The sequence below is a fragment of the Glandiceps talaboti genome, chromosome 12 (assembly GCF_964340395.1).
Source record: "Glandiceps talaboti chromosome 12, keGlaTala1.1, whole genome shotgun sequence".
NCBI classification, from domain to species: domain Eukaryota; kingdom Metazoa; phylum Hemichordata; class Enteropneusta; family Spengelidae; genus Glandiceps; species Glandiceps talaboti.
Genome location: NC_135560.1, coordinates 15,218,526 through 15,238,423, shown reverse-complemented (window position 1 = coordinate 15,238,423; position 19,898 = coordinate 15,218,526). Strand labels below are relative to the sequence as shown.

Below are 19,898 nucleotides of genomic sequence, written 5' to 3'. Positions count from 1 at the left end.
CTGTTAGGTTTACCTGAATTGAGATCGGTTATGTCCTACTTATAAGTTATCAGTCTGATGCACTTTGCGGGAATTCGTCGTATATATGGAAATCTCGTTTATATTGAGTTAGTGAAATGGCTGTTGTAATAATAATGTACTTGCCTTACTTTGCTCTGATAAGTAATTGAGGATTCGGTTTCCAAGAAGCGTAGAAAGAGGTCTTCAAATAGGTAGCATACTTTGATAAATACGTGATAAAGATTTTGGTTAAACGAAGCAAGTGTACGCTTTTAGATTGTTTTTTGATGTACCGTTTATATGAGGTGTTTATACAGGTGAAGACAATACGCCTACACTTTTCACTGCTGAGAAAATTGTAAAACTAAAACGTGCGAATTTATAGTACAAATTCGAAGGTTAGTATTGATATGAAGCAGTTCTTATCCTGTATTTCTATAACATGGAGAAATTTAGGAAATAATGTTGAGGTATATTAAATGAGTAATTACATAATTACAGGTCTTGACATTACCCCAGAGCTTGCAGATTTTGTACATTAAAAGATATTCATAATGGCTTTAGCTCACAAGCCTGATTAAGTCCATGACCTTGCTCATGTGAACTAGGCAAAGTCTGCCCTTGGCAATGGAGGTTTTACATTTACCAATCAATATAAGAAATTTGTGACAAGTCGACTGAAAATCTGACGCAGTGGACAAAATCGAATTATAGAGCAGTGCAACACGATTTTACTGAGACACGCAATTGCATGGCAATTCGTTACTAGAAAGCCATCGCTGACAATTAGAGTCTCCTAATGAGTGCGCCTTGAATCAGGATTCGGGAATAATTGTGTTATATCATAACTAAAAAATAGTACACTACTGAGGGTCATGTTGAAGTCGTGATTTTATAGGGCTTATATAATTTCAGCGAATTTAAAGATAGCGCCATTAATATTGCAGCACAATTGTGTACGTTTTTAGGTGAGGGGTGGAATTCAAGGTGCAATGATATTTGGAGAGATTGATGGGGATATCGTTCAGATGGGTTGATTGCTACCTATCGTTATTGTTATCTTTGGTTGTTACACTGGGTGTTGCCATGGTTACTATGCATGCTTTGTCTATTTTCGTTTGCTAATTTCATTACTCATCAGCGTTGTTACACTGGGTGTTGCCATGGTTACTATGCATGCTTTGTCTATTTTCGTTTGTTAATTTCATTACTCATCAGCGTTGTTGCCTGTGTAAAAGATATTGAGATTGTTTTGTTTTAATCCATGTGAATTAATTTTGTTGCCGCATGTATATGTGTTTATATTTCGAACACTCACCACTTGACTACTTCTACTAAACACACTGATTTTGTTGTTGTTATGAGCGTAGTCTTTATTACTATTCATAAATTGTCCAACTTCGACCAATTCTTCATTTGACTATTTGAGTACTCATCAGTGTTTGGGTTTTTTTTGCAAAAGGCTGGTGTTATTTGGTGGTTTCTAAGGGCGTGGTCATGAATGCTATGTATAGTTGTGTCAATATGCTTTGAACAACACCTTTATCCAAACACCTTCAGACTGAAGCACCCTAACCGAAATTAAAAACACCATCACTTGGTTCATATGTGTTAAAAGCTGCCAAGAGTGTAGGGCCAATCGTTCCATTCAAAAGAATATATAACAATGTTTTCACCCTCGCAAGCAAAAGGTGGAAGTTCAACTCAGGAGACAAGTTCCCTGTAATTTTAACTTGTCTGAAAGAGGTATACTGGTCTGGTTTTATGTCGATACATAATTAACGTCCACGATAGCATCTGTAAAACGACCTACGAGAGATTCACAACGCAAATTTGCATAATATGCTGCAAGAACTGTAGATCATCATGAATGAATTATTTTGAGATTATGAATTTGACTGGGAGTGTTGTAATAAATGTACTTTTATTAGCCATAATAATACAACATGCAACAATACAATGCTTATAAAAGTTATGTTATTAATGATGCCAAAAAAATACTTGCAGCTGATCAGGTCGACTCCTTGGACACACTCCTTGGCGTATCAGACACACAGTGATACTCTTTTATATTCTGCAAAATATAATGTAAGTCAAAGTCAAGGGCATTAGTATTTGGATATACGAATAAATTATTAGTGTTGAATGTTTTTTGGGGGGAATTTGGTAATGCGTCACACAGACTGAATAATCTCCAATTGCTACATGTGCAAAACTGATTAAATATTGAGAGGATTATAGTCATGTTTTATTTCATTTCAATTTTGGTTTTAGGGAGCCTTCGGTAATTACAAGGGGAGTGGTGGAAATCAAGTCCGGTCTGTGGCATAAAATGTTACCCTTCCCCCTAGACCTTTGTGCTAAAAAGTGCCCCTTCCTCATTTTCCATTCTCTAAAATATGACCTGCTCCCTGTTCAAATATTCCGATGAAAAACATCGAATTTCACTAGAGACAGGGTATTTTCTGTAGTAAGATCGAATAACATAGATAGTTTTAAAGGTATTTGTTGTTTCCCACTGTTACTATCACTGTGAGTTTGTGTTTGTATCATTGCTTTCGTTTGGATCAAATTGGCTGAGCTGGAGGCCAGAACTCTCAAAGACTCCCAACCTCGGGACCGAAGTCAACACCACTTCCCCACAATAACCCCAAAATATTGCCTCGGCGTTCAACCTTTATTATTGGGACACCCACTCCTCTCCTCACACCACAACTAACAGTTGATTCACAGCATTTCACTGAAAAGTTATGATATTACTTTGCAATGATGGCAGTTGTGGGGTGTGGTCGCAGTAATATTTGAACCAGTGGCAGCGGTGAGATCATGCCAAATAAACAAACTAACGTGATACTCCCATAATTTCTATTTTCGAAAATATGGCCCTCTCGAGGACCTATTTGTTAAGTTACCCGGCCCCTAATTCCCTCGCCCATAGTATGGTTAAATGATTGCCCGCTTTATTTTAATGATTGAGTACATTTGAACAGAACATGTAATGACAATCTTGAGATAAAACTATTAGGTAGTTTTACCAACGACTATTGTAACAATATACCACATCTATGCAATATTTCTAAATATAGAAAGGAACAATACTTGAAACTGAAACAATATATGGTATTTGCCATATCAAAGTCGTTTATACCTTATGGGCAGAATATTGATATCGTTATTGCACATGTGCTTATAAGTATAGCATCTGATTGAAAACTAAGATAATGCTTCAGAGTACTGGTCAATAATGGCGCCATTTAAGCAATGAGATGGGCAGGATGCCATGTGACGCAGTATTTTTTGTACTTGTAGATCCTCAACCTAATCATTTTATTATATAGCCTTTTCGCCATTTCAAATATTCATATTTTTTAGAATACCGTATTTTGCTTTGTCCAAAATATATACAGCGTTTTATTATATAAGCTCATCATGCCCTTTTTTTTGTTCATTAATCATTCAATGTCACAGGACATAACATAGGTTCATGTAAGGTCACCGACCCTTCTACTATCGTTCCGGTGTCATTCCGATATTTCTTCAACTTCGCCATAATCCTGGCATGGTGGTTATAATCTCCACAGAAGCAATGTCTACATAATTTATAGACGACATCGTTCAGTAAGTTATAAAACTATGTTCAAGTGCTTAAACATAGCATGCTCAGTTGCTGTACAAACAACGAATATTTGATTTTATCTTGCTTGACAATTTTAGGGCAGACCAGTGAATTTGTACAGTTTCTGTGACAACCATACCCATATCAACTGTTTAGTAGGAGTACCCGGGGCCACTTAAAACCTTTTTTCGAAACTACGATATTTACATGAAGTGTTTAAACACGTAAAGGCACATGTTCAAATACTTGAGGTATTTCCAGTACAGTAAACCATGAATAATTTACTTTTCGGATACAATAAATACCTTATGACGTCAAACGAGCTGGTCACCATGGTTTCCGTTCTCAACCCCATTTTTAAAGCATTGTACTATTTCGCACTGTCGGGATATCAAGCCAGAATAATGCTTAAACTCATTTTTGGTACCTTAGGGTTTGTTATTACATATTCTAAATTTAGAGGAACAGAGCATCAGAGAAAAACCCAGGAATGTTCACTTTTGTTAAGTTCGTGGTTAATTATTATATGACATCTTTCTATTCTTAATGGTGGAAGAATCGTTGAGGTGGGTGACGTTCTTTAGTATGAATTATCAAAATGTTGCTTAATCTAGTTAAACAATCGCCTATTTTGATCCCAAAGGTTGTAACAAATATTATCATGTTGTAAATACACCCGAACAGAGAATATTTCACCGACGACTACTTATTTGCAAAGCCCAGAGACTACTAGGTGTGAAGCAAATGTCAGTGACGAAACAATAAATGCGAGCTAGCTATTAGAACTTTAATTTCTGGTATTTATCAGAAGACACGCACATTAGGAAATTAAAATGTTGTTGGTGCCCACGATGATTCAGCTGAACCAAAGCCATATCAAACCATGTCGTTTACTTTGAAAGCAATATATCAATGTCAAAGCATGACATGGTAGTTAGGAAGCTTTGCGTGTGCGTCATGGTGTATCTGTGCAAGTTGGCAGACTATTTATTTCATTTTGCCCATGGCTGCTTCATTTTCTTGAACAGATTGCAACCGACAATCTATCATAAAGATGTCACCCATTTAAATGAGTAAGTCGTAAAAGCGCCAATTTACATCACTTGGGGAGGAAAATTGACAGTTTGTATGCAAATCATATTAATATATGACTTGAAGGATATTTATTGTAGCCCGAAATAAAAATAAATTGCCTTGGTACACCAGAAGGTCGAAAATATCGCCATTTACCACAGTTACTTACCGTTATGGACAATTTATGTGCTTCAGATGGGGGTTCGTTTCCCTTCTTTAAAATGTCCCTCGGGCTCACATATGTTGTCTTAATTGTATCCTCCCTGTCAAGAATCGAGTGTAGTGTTTGACACATTTTCAATAATTTCAGTCGAATGCACGATAGCAAATGTCATTCCGTGTATTTGTCCACTGGGAGTATTTTCTTGTCTTGTATTTGTAACTGGTGAGCTATACCTAACCGATTTGGCAATGATACATTAATTTCGGAAGAAGCTGCTGGTGAATACATTTTACAGCAATAAACATTTAAACTACTTTAGAGATCACCCAATTGCAGCTATCGCCTTCATCCTCTTTATCGCTATTACGATATTGCAAATATTTGATTATGATGCCATTAGTGATTCCTGCATCGACGCTTTTGATCTGCTGTATAATTATTTCTTCTTCGTTGACAATATATTTAGGAAAAAAACGCCAAAATGTCATTATGGTGATGGTGATTATGATGATGATGGTGATGATGATGATGATGATGATTGTAAGATTAGAGCTAGCTCCCAAGTGAATTCTCACAATCTTGGTTATCAGTCATTCATGCAGTGATCTACTTCCGATACATACATTCGTGTACACATGTCATTACTGGATTAACATTTTCTTGTTCACTTTACTGACATCGTTGGAGTCTTGCGAGCGTAAAATCTTTGTCTGTTCATGTTATCACCCGAAGTGTTGCTTAATGGATGAAGAAAGCTGATACCTGCAATAATTAATACCTTCATGATCACCAGACCCTAGCATATCTTACGGCATTTAAAAGGTCGAAAACCAAATATTTACAAGGCATTAATAACTGGAAACCCTATTTTCTCAATCTTACTTTACTCAATCTTGACAAACCAACATTGCTCGATGTATTATCCTCTCTCTCATATGACAACTAAGGAAATATGGATAATTTATACACCATTTGGTAGAATTATCGAAAATCAATAACTCCCAATTTCAATTGAGTTGTTACGATTTGCCTATTAGGAGGTATACGCAGATGGTTTTTTATAGACACGTTGTATATTGGATTGAGTTGGTAACGACTATATGTTATTCTGAAGTAATAACCATGTATCAATTTTCACAAGCTAATTTGTTCAGCATAAAAGTGTCCTATATTGTATCAATGACTGTGTTTAGATTGCATAGTGTGTTCCATGGAAATTGGTAATCGTGAAGTTTCTGTTGCATTGTGTGTTGATATATTGGACATATTACAAATGAGGTATTCTAAATTCTCTACCGAATTTCAGATTTGTCGCGCCTGCCTAGGTTGGTGAACAAAACATGTAAAGTGTACATGTGTGTACTAAACTGTGGCATAAATAACAAATCTTCATCTTCAAAAGGGTGCAATATTTCTTATGATGATATTTAGTTCTAGATACTATAAACGTAAAAGTGATAATGTTCAGGGTATAATGGTTAGAAATATTTAGGAGAGACACTAATTTAGAGGTCATATTGTCTCTTTTCTGTTACGTATTCGTGAGAAATGGAAATATATGATTTAAATTATCCGGACGTGGGAAAGCCACGTCAGCTGAGAAATGTTTTCAGGACGTGGGAAAGTCATGTCAGCTGAGAAATGTGTTCAGGTTTCATTCAACCTGTCTACAAAGAGATATCACTCCACAAAGTAAAGTAAATACTGTACCAAAATAGTTTTTATAATCCGAGGAGTCGCTTTACCTTTTGTAAGTGCTGAACCAATGGTTAGAGTCATAGAAAAAAAACAATCAGTCACATTGAGAATATCAAGTTCTTGCGTTTAGAAAAGTGCTGTTCCAATATACACTTATTTTGGAGTGATTGCTCAGTCCTTTCATTACATTTAGGAGCTGGTTGAAAGATCAGGAAAAAAGTGAATGCTAAAAATGATTGCATAGATTGCTTATTTATCGACGTAATATTTTCATCCTCTTTCACCCATCTAATGTTGGTATTTCTCAAGAGTGGTACTTGTTGGCGCCATAAGGCGATTTCTCCATACTTAAGGAAGGAAAATGGTGAACATTAATGCAGGGTGATAAGACACGATAGATGACGTGGAAATTTCACTCATTTCCAAATAATATGTTGTGTAGATTATTTGTGAATGTTACTTAATCACCGGTATTGCGGTGAGATAAAAATTGCGTCTTGCAGGATTAAATTCTAAGATTAAAAACTCTATCTCCAAGGATTACTGTTGAGTAATGATTGTCGACAGTGGACCTAGTCGAAGATGCGTGAAATGTGAAATATTCAATCAATCAATCAATCGATCGAAGTAGTGTCGATATGCATCTTTGAATGATCCTTTTTCTTAGTGCATGTGTGATATTTTTTAAAGTAGTTTTCAGTTTCTATCTATTTCACTGTGACTGCTCAAAATTAACGTAACTACAATTTCTCTCCAATGCTATACAAATATCGTTATTAGTAGGTTCCAAAATACACATTTATAACAAATGCACGAGGTTATGTTTCAGGCCAAGTGTGTGTGTGTGTGTGTGTGTGTGTGTGTGTGTGTGTGTGTGTGTGTGTGTGTGTCTGTCTGTCTGTCTGTCTGTCTGTCTGTCTGTCTGTCTGTCTGTCTGTCTGTCTGTCTGTCTGTCTGTCCGTCCGTCCGTCCGTCCGTCCGTCCGTCCGCCTGCCTGCCTGCCTGCCTGCCTGCCTGCCTGCCTGCATGCCTGTCTGTCTGTCGGTCTGTCTTGTGTATTTATGTATGTGTCTGTCTGTGTCTCTGTGTATCTCTGTATTGGGCTACTAATGTGGTATAAAGCTCTTACTGCAATATACGTAGAGACGCTGTTTGTAATAATATATTCTGCCAGACATTTTGTGTACAATATGGCATGCATAGATGTTGTCAATCCTAATAGATAATCACCCTCAAAAAAATGTTCTCAGACATCACGGATTTGTTGAGTGGAAGAGATATTCTATAGTGTCTGTTTACATAATATACAATGTCATGTATTGACCCCCATTATGCGAGAAGAGTGTCGGATTTTCTATAAATGTGAGTGTGTATAATCAGTACACAATATCCTGTGAGTGGATATCATTGTAGAGAAAGTATATAGCACGTTAAAATGAAAGTAGGGCATTATGTAAGGTGCAATCAGACGATCAAAAAACGTATGTAAGCATCGTGATGAACGGAAGGTGTTCTTACATTTAATAAATGTGTTTCATTGATTTCGTTTCCATAATGTGATGTATTAGAAAAGTTTTGACCATATACCCTTTTACGTACGATGCTTTTTAACGAAATGTGAGCGATCAAATTGCGCAACATATTGATACATAAGTAGTTTTCTTTCAGAAATTACAGAAATATCAAAGTAGTGCCGTTATTATATGTGTACTTACTGATAACTTCAACTTCAATTTGCTGCAAATTTCAAATTTGGCAGCGGTTGCTGTTATACCAGTCTGGGTAAGACGAAAACAGTCTCACATCAGCAGTATTCGTTATATTAGTAATTTGTGAAAAGTCAGTTGCACACATATCATGATTATTTGCTCTTGAGCATATACTTATGTTTCATAGTTATTTTAACTCCACTGAAATGAATGGGTTGACTTCACCGCATTTAATTGTAGATGACATTCCTATTTACTACATGGCCTACCACTACTTGGATTTATTAGTCAACACTGAATGTGTACCCATTCGGCGACATTATCAGAGCAACCATTTTCTCGATTTGTTTGCCTCTCACAGTAATTATAATGTTAGCCAAATCTACGCCAATGCACAAGAACAAATTCCCTAATGTATCAATGTGTTGCATTGCTTCATGATTCAAACTACCACTAAAAGCACTGTACATAAGGCAATTATATATTGTTTAATTGTCTATGCTTGATGTTGTTTCTGGTGACATTTATAAACATTTGCACTGTTATTTTGTGTACTAGGATGTAATGGCGTTATTAAGTTTATATCGTGTATGTGTGTTGTTGTCCAATGATGTCAGAGTAACCACATCCATCCATCATTTTTCGTACTTTGTCACTGGCGTATAAACGAACATGCATGTAGAGTTATGATACATGGACACTAAAGTGTTACAGCAAAAAGACACGAAAGAATACTTATAATTATAAAATAATTATTGTGTGTTGTTGTTGTTGTTGTTGTTGTTGTTGTTGTTGTTGTTGTTGTTGTTGTTTTTTCTGTTGCTGCTGCTGCTACTTTAATCTGGCCAACAGTTAATTATGTTTTACAGTGCATTGTCTTAAGGTTATACTCCTCATCAAGTTCAAAGTAACAGTCTCATTTTCTTGTGTCGAAGAGCAGTCTTGGAACTACACAAACCGTAGATCTTGCTGACAGCTGTTTCTACTGATGAAATAGTCTGTTCCACTCACGGTCGAAGTCACAGTACAGGTGAGATGTCAAGATTGTCAAGTAGAGTACATACCATGCTACGTTGTCTCTTTTTATACTGGTAACTACACAGATGCCCTTCGCATATGTAAATTCAACGTGGTTATTAACACAAATCTTGCAGTCTAATATGTTAATTCACTAATATCGTATTTACATACAAAGTAAACATCACCAGGGTCAAAATAAAGCCAATGGTAAGGTCAATATACTTTACTGAACATGTTACAATTTGGATGTATAAGGATTTCTGTACAGGCAGGCATTTTCTCTATCCACCCTTATCTAACTGTAGATGTGCGTTGGGATATTCGGACGTGTATAATATAGCATTCTAATTAAAGGCGCAATTGTATATACATCTCGTTACTGAAATATTATTAGATATGGCAAAATGGTATTTTGAGTTTTCACACCTTGAATTACTTTTCATCATACAGCGCTGGAGTAACACACCATATCAATATAAACATTTCACATTGACAAATCCTTAAGGCAGTGTGTACTGTGGTATCGTTCTCGTTTGTTTTGAGTTGTTTTGTGTTGAATATTTGTACTGAGTATGTATATGATATATGTGTGTATCTATAGCGGTTTCATTGTGTGTTTTTTAGTGCTCTTGTTGGCATTTTAATTGAATCGTGTGTTCACGAAAGGAATCTGCAAGTTTTAATGCATATATCTGATAATGTAACTCACATAATATCTTAAACAGTCGTGACGGTATGAATAACAACAAAACTAGATAATGAAACACGGCCATGTTACGTCCACATGCGCGTTATAACGACACGTAATAATTACATCATATCAGGTTTTCAATTATTTCGCATATTCCTTCCCACTTTGTTCCAATATAGTTTAATTTCATGTAAACTTTGTCATCTCCAATGAATATTGATCAAATAAACGACCGTCTGCTTCATTGGAGAGAGCCTTTCAAATGCGAAATTATAGCATCGATGATTCCTACATATGAATCTGTCTATATTTATGATTTAGATATAAATCTGCTAAGAGATACAGATTGATGTTATTACTTTTTCTATCAGATGCCCCATAGTCAGTCGATTTAAGAAGTACGTCGACCTTTCAACAAAGTGAACATTTCTATATAAAAAGAATACATTAACCAGATAATAAGCTTAGGACATGTAATGGTTAAAGGGTTTTTCCGTTCCAAAAATCGCTATTCTGTCGTTATTTAAGATAAAAAATCTGTTACATACACAGTGCTTCCCTTATCGCGCAAAGAGACTTTTGAGTGGGCGTACCGATCGTATCTATCATTACAGTGACTGTATTAGCTACACTCAATGTTTTGTCCTGCCCATCCTGGCAAGGGTCACACGGTACAAAGCCTAAAGAAACATCACGCAGTAAAGAAGTTATTATTACATAAAGTTGGCAACATACACTAAGGAATATGTTACCTATGCACTTCATCCGTCCTAAGACATTTCAGTAAATACAAAATAACCTAAACTCAGTAGTGATGATTATATGATAAAATCTTGAAAAACGTTGTCAAGAGAATAGCTTCTTGCTTAAGATTCAAATTTTTGTAAGATAGTTTAGCATTATTGCTGTAGTTGTGTTGTTGTTGTTGATGATGATGATGATGATGATGATGATGATGATGATGATGATGGTGTTGTTGTTGTTGTTGTTATTATTGTTGTTGTTGAATTCTTGCTGCTACTGCTGTTGCTGCTGCTCATGATGATGATGATGATGATGATGATGATGATGATGATGATGATGATGATGATGATGATGATGATGTCCACAACGACGATGATGTCATCATCATCAAAACAATTATAGTCATTGTTGCTGTTGTTGAGAAAGCATGACGTATTTTAACTTGTCTATGTATTAAGGTTAGATGATATATAGACTTACCTGTGATTCCTTTCGTGAATCAACAAGGGCCATCCTGATTTCTGGCTGACTTCTAATGTTCATCAGACCAATCATCTTTACTGCTGATAATGGTTTCCCATTTCGTGCTACTGCTTGCAATATGATGTTTCCAGGTGGTGAACTCTGACAGGGGGTTGTCCATAGTTTGCTTATACATTTGACTAGCCAAGTTTCAACCTGAAGTCAACAGCGTTTTCAAATCGACAGGCTCATGAAATAGTTTGAAATATATTACTGTAAAGGTTATTTTCACGAATATTTGATATAGGAAACGCGATAAAAGATATGCGTTTTAAAACTAGGTTTAGTATCAACTAGATATCTCAATTGACGAGCATTTTGAACATGGACTGAATACAAATGCCCAAAATTATAAGCAATTGTTAAACAGTCTATTCTGTCAAAATAAAAATGAGGGGGAAAAAAGTCTGTGAAGTTAAATCTCTCATCTAGAATTGTAATCATTTGTCACCGATACCAGGACGAATGTACGGAACGAATCAAATTGTATATGTAACGGAATTATATGCTTTAATCCCGTATTGGATACACGTACGCATGTATTAATAGGTTTTACCCGAGTTTTATTTGTTGATGTTTTTCCTCGTTACTTTTCTACAGATATGAGGTTTAGCGTCTGAGAGAAATTTACCAAATACGTAGTTTAAGAGTCGTCGTTAAAATTATAATCAAAAGTTATAGTATTTCATAATGTCTCTTTCTTATTTGAAGTTTTCAAAAACGTAATATAGAAATTTTCAATATCAGCTTTTTTATTTTTTAACGTTTCGAAATCATAGTAATTTACATTATTGATCAAAATCTGTTTGTTTTTTCTTGTGCTGTCTATCAAAAGTTACCTAAATATGTCTAATAATGTAAACGTTGTTGATAAATGTAAAATAATCAGGAATGATTAACCGTTCGTGCATATTGAGGTGATACAGATCCAGGGTTTAACATGTAATACTATACCCAATTGAGTACGCGCAATTCATTAGACTGTTGTTTGAGTAATTTTAAAAAGTAATGCGAGAAATTGCGACCGTGATATTAAAAATGTTCATGTTTAATCACTACTTTTGTCGAACCATATATCGATTTGTAAAGGTCACGTGAGACCAGTTGTGTGACATCTTCTACTGTCAAATTTCCTGCATGAAAACTTAAAAGACACGTTCGGGTAGCAAATTATCCCGCATCACATCACCAACCTCACGAACGACATAAAGATGAAAGCATGATAACATTAAGGGTATAATGTATGTGGTTGTACTTTGTAAAAGAGTAGGACAAAAAAAATATACAGTCAAATATCTTGCAATATCACTCACCGATACTATCAAATCACTGATTATATTACGTTAGACGTACTTGTGCATTCCGATTGCTGTAATGGATCAAATTTATGATTGGACTAGGACAAAACGTTCGTTTAAAAAGAAAGTAGATACTTCTAAGTACCATTTCTGACCTTAATAATACAGGTTATTGATCATTTACAGGGTATCGCATTACTTTTGAAAGACACACAATTCTGGGTTCTGTTTCTTTGGAGTTGTCAATTTATCTTTGATGTTATTTAATACGCATGATAATTGAGTCAAGACTGAACCCTTTCATTGATTGAGTTATGACATTTAATGGTTAAGTGTATCGCTCGAGTATAAATGTCTGTATTTATTAAACTCATTTTTAGGTATGATTAAATAAACTGTTTTAATAGTTTCAATTTTATAAGATAAACTATATATATATATATATATATATATATACATACATATATATGTGTGTCTGTGTGTGTCTGTGTTTGTGTTTGTGTTTGTGTCTGTGTCTGTGTATGTCTGTCTGTGTCTGTCTGTCTGTGTGTCTGTGCGTGCCTGTGTGTGTACATATCCACTCAAATAAATATAAATTATAACAGTGAGTAAATGGGAGTCAGGAAATAGCTTAGAGCTAGTCTGGATCTGTCCCTCACATATTAATATACAGAAATGCACAGCAATGTCTTAACATGATTCAAAATATATAATGTATTATGTACACATGATAAAAATACCAATATACAGTTGTACTGCTTCAATAGATGTTGCTTGAAGGTTTGTTTGTATCAAGAGTTAATACATTTCATCTTGACAGGGATATCATTCCATGCAACCTTTGCGCCAGAAAAAGAAATAGAAAATTGACCTGGGTTCGATCTGGCATGATATGGGTATATATTTTGATATACACAAAATCGAGTATCATCGTCGTGACAAGTAGCTCTAAAATAATCATACAAATATGAGATGAGTGTTGATGATGGATCAAACCATAAAGAAGAGCCTACCTAATATTTCTAAGGTTTATGTCTAGAATGTTCAACTTGATAAACAAAGGTGCTGAATGGTCCATTGAAGATTTAAATAATATCATATATATACTTTGGCCGAGGGAAATAACATGTGATTCTGGTAACTCACAGTCACGAGGGTGTAATAAACGGGTGCTATAGCCCTCATGGCCAGGCAATATGTGTTTTATAATATACCTCATGCTGTGAACTCGCGGTGGCATACATCATCGTCAGAAGCTGCCATTTTGACCTGCTGTGAACGCGCGGTGGTCACGTGACCATGTAAAAGTTTATGGAAATAGTCATTCTATTTTCCTATCACGTGACCGATTCTAGCGAATCATGGCACAGCAATATCACTAGGTATATTATAAATATATATATATATATATATATATATATATATATATATATATATATATATATATATATATATATATATATATATATATATATATATACATATAATCACTCTAGCCAGTTCTTGTGACCCAATTTCTAAGCCATCCATTTATTCTTATACACTACAACACACGTCGCTCACCATATGTATTTCTGTGATAGCCATTTGTGTAGGAAGGGATTCTATTAACGGGTAAGGCTAGAGTTACAATTTCTTGGAAATAAAAGTTCTTGAAATACCTGCAAACACTCGCATCAAAGCTTGTTCTTAGTGTACTTTGAACTAAAAAGCGTTAGGTTGTCAATGTTGGGTTCACTGTCTTTCTTCAAGGACATCGAATACCTTTCAGTTATCCATAGAGTAATCTCAATATTCGGCGGCCATATTGGACTCTAAAATAGCCTTATTTTCGTCAATTACTTAATATCTTTATTTCTAAAAATTATACAATTTTATAAAGTTTTGTATGTGCTTATATGTGTTCTTCTCAGTAGTGTTTCTGATAAAAACCACAGTAAATATTTGAATAGACGGCACTCATTCTATTTGACAACCCCCTCTGGAACAAAACAGTTAATAATTACTGTATATTCATAAATTTTACCAATTACCAAAAGACTAAGACACGTAATATGTGCATTGTCTACTGTGTGCTTCTGGAATTATGTGGATGTATCCATTCCGATAGTTCGCCTACTGTCGAGCCGTATTGTAGGGAGAAGGTGAGGTGTAAATCATGCCCTTGTGAATATGACAGATTTTTCTTAGAAAATCGATGCCTACAGGACAACAACAGAAAGATGGATTGTCGGCTGTGAAAAATTAAAGACGTTTACATATTTAATAATCCAATCCATTCCCACGTTGTTATCAGGTTGTGATGTTTCTTGATTGCATGAGAAAATCATTATCTTAAGTACGATTTTTGTCAGGTAATAAGCTTAAGTCCCATGGAAGCCCGGCTATCAATTCTTCAAACATAAGATAAAGCTCATTGAACATGTCCCTCCGAAAAAACAAGAACAATTAACCTGGGCGACTCCTGGCTTTAATCTTGTGAAATCTCGTCTCCCTATCAGTGCGATGAATTACGATCACAAACCGTCACGTCAAGATAAGGTGTTGACAGTATCAGCAATGTGACTTTCAAGAAGTCGTCTTAGCATTGTAATGTAGTTGTTTGCTCTTTTTTTCTGTACTATGAAGCCACTTTCAACCATCGTCGATGATTGTTTTTGAAACGGGGGTCTTGATTAGCTTTGTTAATTGCAGATAGAGACATAAGAGAATATTATGGGACCGATTACATACATGTATGAGGCAAGCCTGTCGGGTACGCAATCGATGTACAACGCGAAATAAAGAGCCTTGGGACTGTTTCTCCTACAATATATATTCAACTATCACATTACATTACTCGTACTATATGTATTCAAACCACAAAATGTAAGACATTTTAATCACACCATATTGACTACATGCAGAATTTCAATAAGGTTTGTAGTAAAGAATTAACAACAGAATTCGACCACATGTGTTATTGAGGTGTTAATTGTAACGTGATAGTAATTATCCTGACATATATGACGCTTATATATCCTGTAGTCACACTAGCAAGACTACTTGTATTAAGCTGGAATGTGTCTAAACTGTGTCAGTTAAAAGTCAGTTAAAAGTTAATGAAAATCATAAACTGTAAAGTGTCTTGGTTCTTACGGTGACCTCATAATTTGCATAATCTACTAAGTCTAAGAGTGTATGACATACGCACGCCTAGGATGCATTCACACTAGCACTGATATTACCCATTCAATAACAGAACTACAATGTTATGAGGTAATGCGTTGATATGAATTACACAGAAATGGTAAGAGCTGGAATATTAGATCGTATATGCTTACATGCATTGGTTGACATAGTAACGGTCCCTTCCAAACCATTATATCTCGAGGTATCTTTACATTAGAACATAACTGTTTGTTTTGGCTGATGTCAACGCGCAGAACAATACAACATGTAGCGTGCTAAATATGATGAATACATTGTTCCGTTGAAAATGGAATATGTGTATTTTTAAATACTCGGCTCAATCGATAGTTACACTTACTTAACAAAATCGTTAGTATTTGCTAATTCAGGACAAATTACAGTGCCGGTAATCGTGAAACGTTTTGGCCGAGAGAAGGAAAAGCAACGCAGATAAAATGCTTCATTTTAAACATGTCTAACCACACTGAAATCAACCGAAATCTGCATTTTGATATGTTTCGTCGAAATATTGGACCAGGTTATATGATTGCTATTGCAAGTGTGCATGTTCTGATGGGTAGAGAAGTTGGGAGAGGGGCGCAAGTTCTGTGCTAAAATGGATTACACGTACAAGTATTTTAATAATTAGAATTCAACAGTTTTCTGTGTAAAGTTGTAATACCGGCTGAGACAACTATAAGCTTATCATACGGTCGCTGGCATCTCCCGCATTCGTTCGGTATTGCTACTTCAATTTGTTGTAAAAGTTGATTGTAATAACCCGATATTAACATTGGTTACATGTACCGCTGTTCTGAACATAAAACCTAGATTATTGAGTTGGCTGAAAGATTGCATTCCAGCTCACCAATCTTTAAATACTAGTCCTCTATATTAATACGTCAGTTTTTTCCAATGTCACTTGTCGTATATATAAAAGAGGTCACACCTCTTCTATTTGCTGTTGAATGTAACAATGCCGTGGTTTATTAGGTATGAATTCAGTTCAGCTCCCCACGTTCTTTTTAATACACCTGGAAGATTGCAACCAAAACAGTACAAATGTAATATATAACTGTTATTTGAACCAGTCAGCCATGGAAGTCATGACACCGAGCATTCAACATGACCGAGTGCTCCCATCCATATTGATTCAACTTGTTTACATGGCAGAAAATGTAATGTATTATTGACCAAATATCGATGGTTGGAGTCAATAACACTATTCACATTACAAGAGTGAGGTTTGGATTTAATAAATCTATTTTAGGTGGGTCTTTGATTTGTAACAATAGCGAATCACCCGAGCAAAATGTGGCACATATATACAAAGCACACGTGAACTGCTGCAGAATAGATGGCGTTAAGGAGAATATTGTAGAATCGAGTGTTGACTGCCAACTGAAAGATTGCGTGACAGCCAGAAAAAATAGTCTCATAGCATCTACAAAAAACAAAACCAGTTAATTATCGAAGAAAAAAATGCACACACTATCAGTTTTAAGATTAAGATATAAAAGTTTGATCATGTTTAGTTGACTAGTGAAACTCCTATTATTGGACACGAATGTATAAAAACTAACATTATTGAATGAAATAGCCTGATTTGCAGTGCATTCATTATTTTAACGAGTGAATAACCGGGATAATTTCAAAACTTACTTGCATCGTGCTTTTTGTTTTTTTTCATTCCCCACATTTTCATTTTTACAACTAGTCAGCAACATCTGGTAGTCTACATTGTTACGATCCTGAATATTGTACAGAACTTAACGTGATTTTCGAACATCTTAGAAGTATCAGTCAGGGCCGACAAATCTGATTGCAGACCAGCGCCTTGTAGATCGTAAACATCATTTCCCAAGATAATTTTCAAAAGTGTTAACATATTTATAGGACTATTACGATAACGTTATGCGTTTACTTGATATTCATAACGTTTAACGCGCCAATGCTTTTTATTCGTAACTAGGAATTCTATCGTAAAACCGCAGCATTTTATTTTATGATCTATCTTTTTCTATTAGGCACAAGGTCCATCAAATTATAATTTAATGATCAATATTCACTTTTTATTTCGAAATTACAGCAAGTAATGTTCACATAAATACGTGTTTTGCAGTTAGTGTGTGTTATTTCATTCGAGATGACCTTTGACCGAGAATTATTCAATAACTCTTTATTTGGCAGGCACGCAAGACCAGTTTTATTATTTTCTCGCAAAAATGAAAAAGACGGGTAATAACAATTCCAAAGAATTCCAAACACATGTATTCTCGTTAGTTAATGTTGTTTTGGATTTTTAGATTTGAAGGAAAATATGTACTGAGAAGAAATGTGGAGATAAATAGATGGCTTGATGGATTGTTGGCTTGGTGGATGAATGGCCTGATGGATGGATGGTTGGTTGGTTGATTGATTGATTGATTGGTTAGTTGGTTGGTTGGTTGGTTGGTTGGTTGGTTAGGAGAATAGATGGATGGATGGATGGATAGATGGCTGGATGGTAGATGGGTAAATGGATAGATGGTTGGATGAACTGATGGATGGGTGGATGGATGGGAAGATGGTGGGTTTGGTGGATGGATGGATAGGGAGAGGAGTAGATGGATGGATGGATGGATTGATGAATGGATTGATGGGTGGGCAGGAGTAAGTGGTTTGGTTGGGTAGATGGGTGAATAGACGGTGGGTAAAAATGTTGTCATGGTTTAATTGATTGCTAGATGGACAGATCGTTTCGGCTATGGATATAGTTTTGATAATTTACGGAATGGATATAATGATTGATGAGCATTTAATGGAGATTTCGTTGCACGCATACTGGTGCCACAACTGCGAGTCGATAACATGACTACGTGCAGCTGGCTTCGACAAATATGTATGTGTTTACTTGACGGGTTATCGTTTTGCGCGTGAAGTTGATTGGATGGTTACATAATTTATACACACACACACACACACACACACACACACACAGTACTTACACATAATGAGAATCGTTAAGTTTGAAAAAAACAATTGCACAGCATGGGCACTATTTCCTCAGTGTTAAATCACACGGTAAACCCTCAGTAGGTAGCTATATATTATATATTCAAAACACATAATACGCATCGCCTATAATGGCCATATATATGTAACCTCTTTGCATAGCAGAACATAAGACACAAATCAGAACGCCACATTTCATGCCTGTATCATCTTCCTCTTGAAAAAAGGTTATCCGACGTGCCAAGAATATTACCCCCCATCGAAGATGATACTCTCAATTATATTAATCAATGCATGGGCATGTACAGAGATCTCATTTTGTGTCTTTGAGCGAAAAATCTACTCCGTTTTCATTATTGACTCTTACGTTGTGAAATTCTTTGACCTATACCGAGTCAATATTCTTAAACATTGTCAATTTACTTTAATCTTTACTAAAGGGGTTGAACTTTTCCTATTGCCATATTTTTCATTCTTCAGCCTGATGTGTCTTTACAGACTCGGCTTATTTGCGCACTAATCACGGAGAGCTCATTTGTATCGCTTATTGGTATTGCTATGAATAACACACGTACAGCAAACAATCAACGTATTTGCACCCTTGTGGACACTTTTTATTGTTTCTAACCCATGGGATTAAGAAAATTACTTTTCTCGCGGTTTCCTTTCCGTTCACTTCTGAGAACCTAGATACCTTCAATAGAGGAAATCAAGTCGTTGCCGTCTTTATTTGAAGAAAGGTCATGGCAAGACATGCAATTACCGATGCCTTAGAGAGATACTTCTAGAATCTTGGTTCCTTAACGTACCTGGCCCCTGCACATGGCTCCTTTTCTTGTTCTTTTGAGTTCGTTCCAATACAAGACCTAATTGTCAATATTAATTTTTCTTCATCAGCGAATTTGTGAGATACTTTAATATTGCTTCTCTAATAGACTTTGATACTAAAGAATAGATATAAATGGCTACGTTGTCTACTATAAAAGAAATATACAACACAGGGCTACGCAGGTTACATTTATGCAATTATACGTTTATTGAGGTTACTTTCAAACTGACAATCAAAGCTAATCCCGGAGTTATTTGGGGTCAACAGAAACTTGAACGGAGGCATATATACTAGAGAAAGTACGATCGAGTACATTTCAGCGAAAACTAAATTAGAGTATAATGTGAAACACAGTAGTTTGACATCCCG

At 35.6% G+C, this 19,898-nt stretch overlaps 1 protein-coding gene across 1 annotated transcript in view; it reads right to left on the bottom strand.

The window, feature by feature from the left end:
• Positions 1-2,002: 2,002 nt before the first annotated feature.
• LOC144443439 (mesotocin receptor-like) overlaps positions 2,003-19,898 on the bottom strand; it is a 28,490-nt gene continuing 10,594 nt past the window's right edge. Inside the window, exon 2 of the mRNA XM_078132915.1 lies at positions 2,003-2,074. The gene's annotated coding sequence lies outside the window, so the exon portion shown is untranslated. The remainder of the gene's footprint in view (positions 2,075-19,898) is intronic.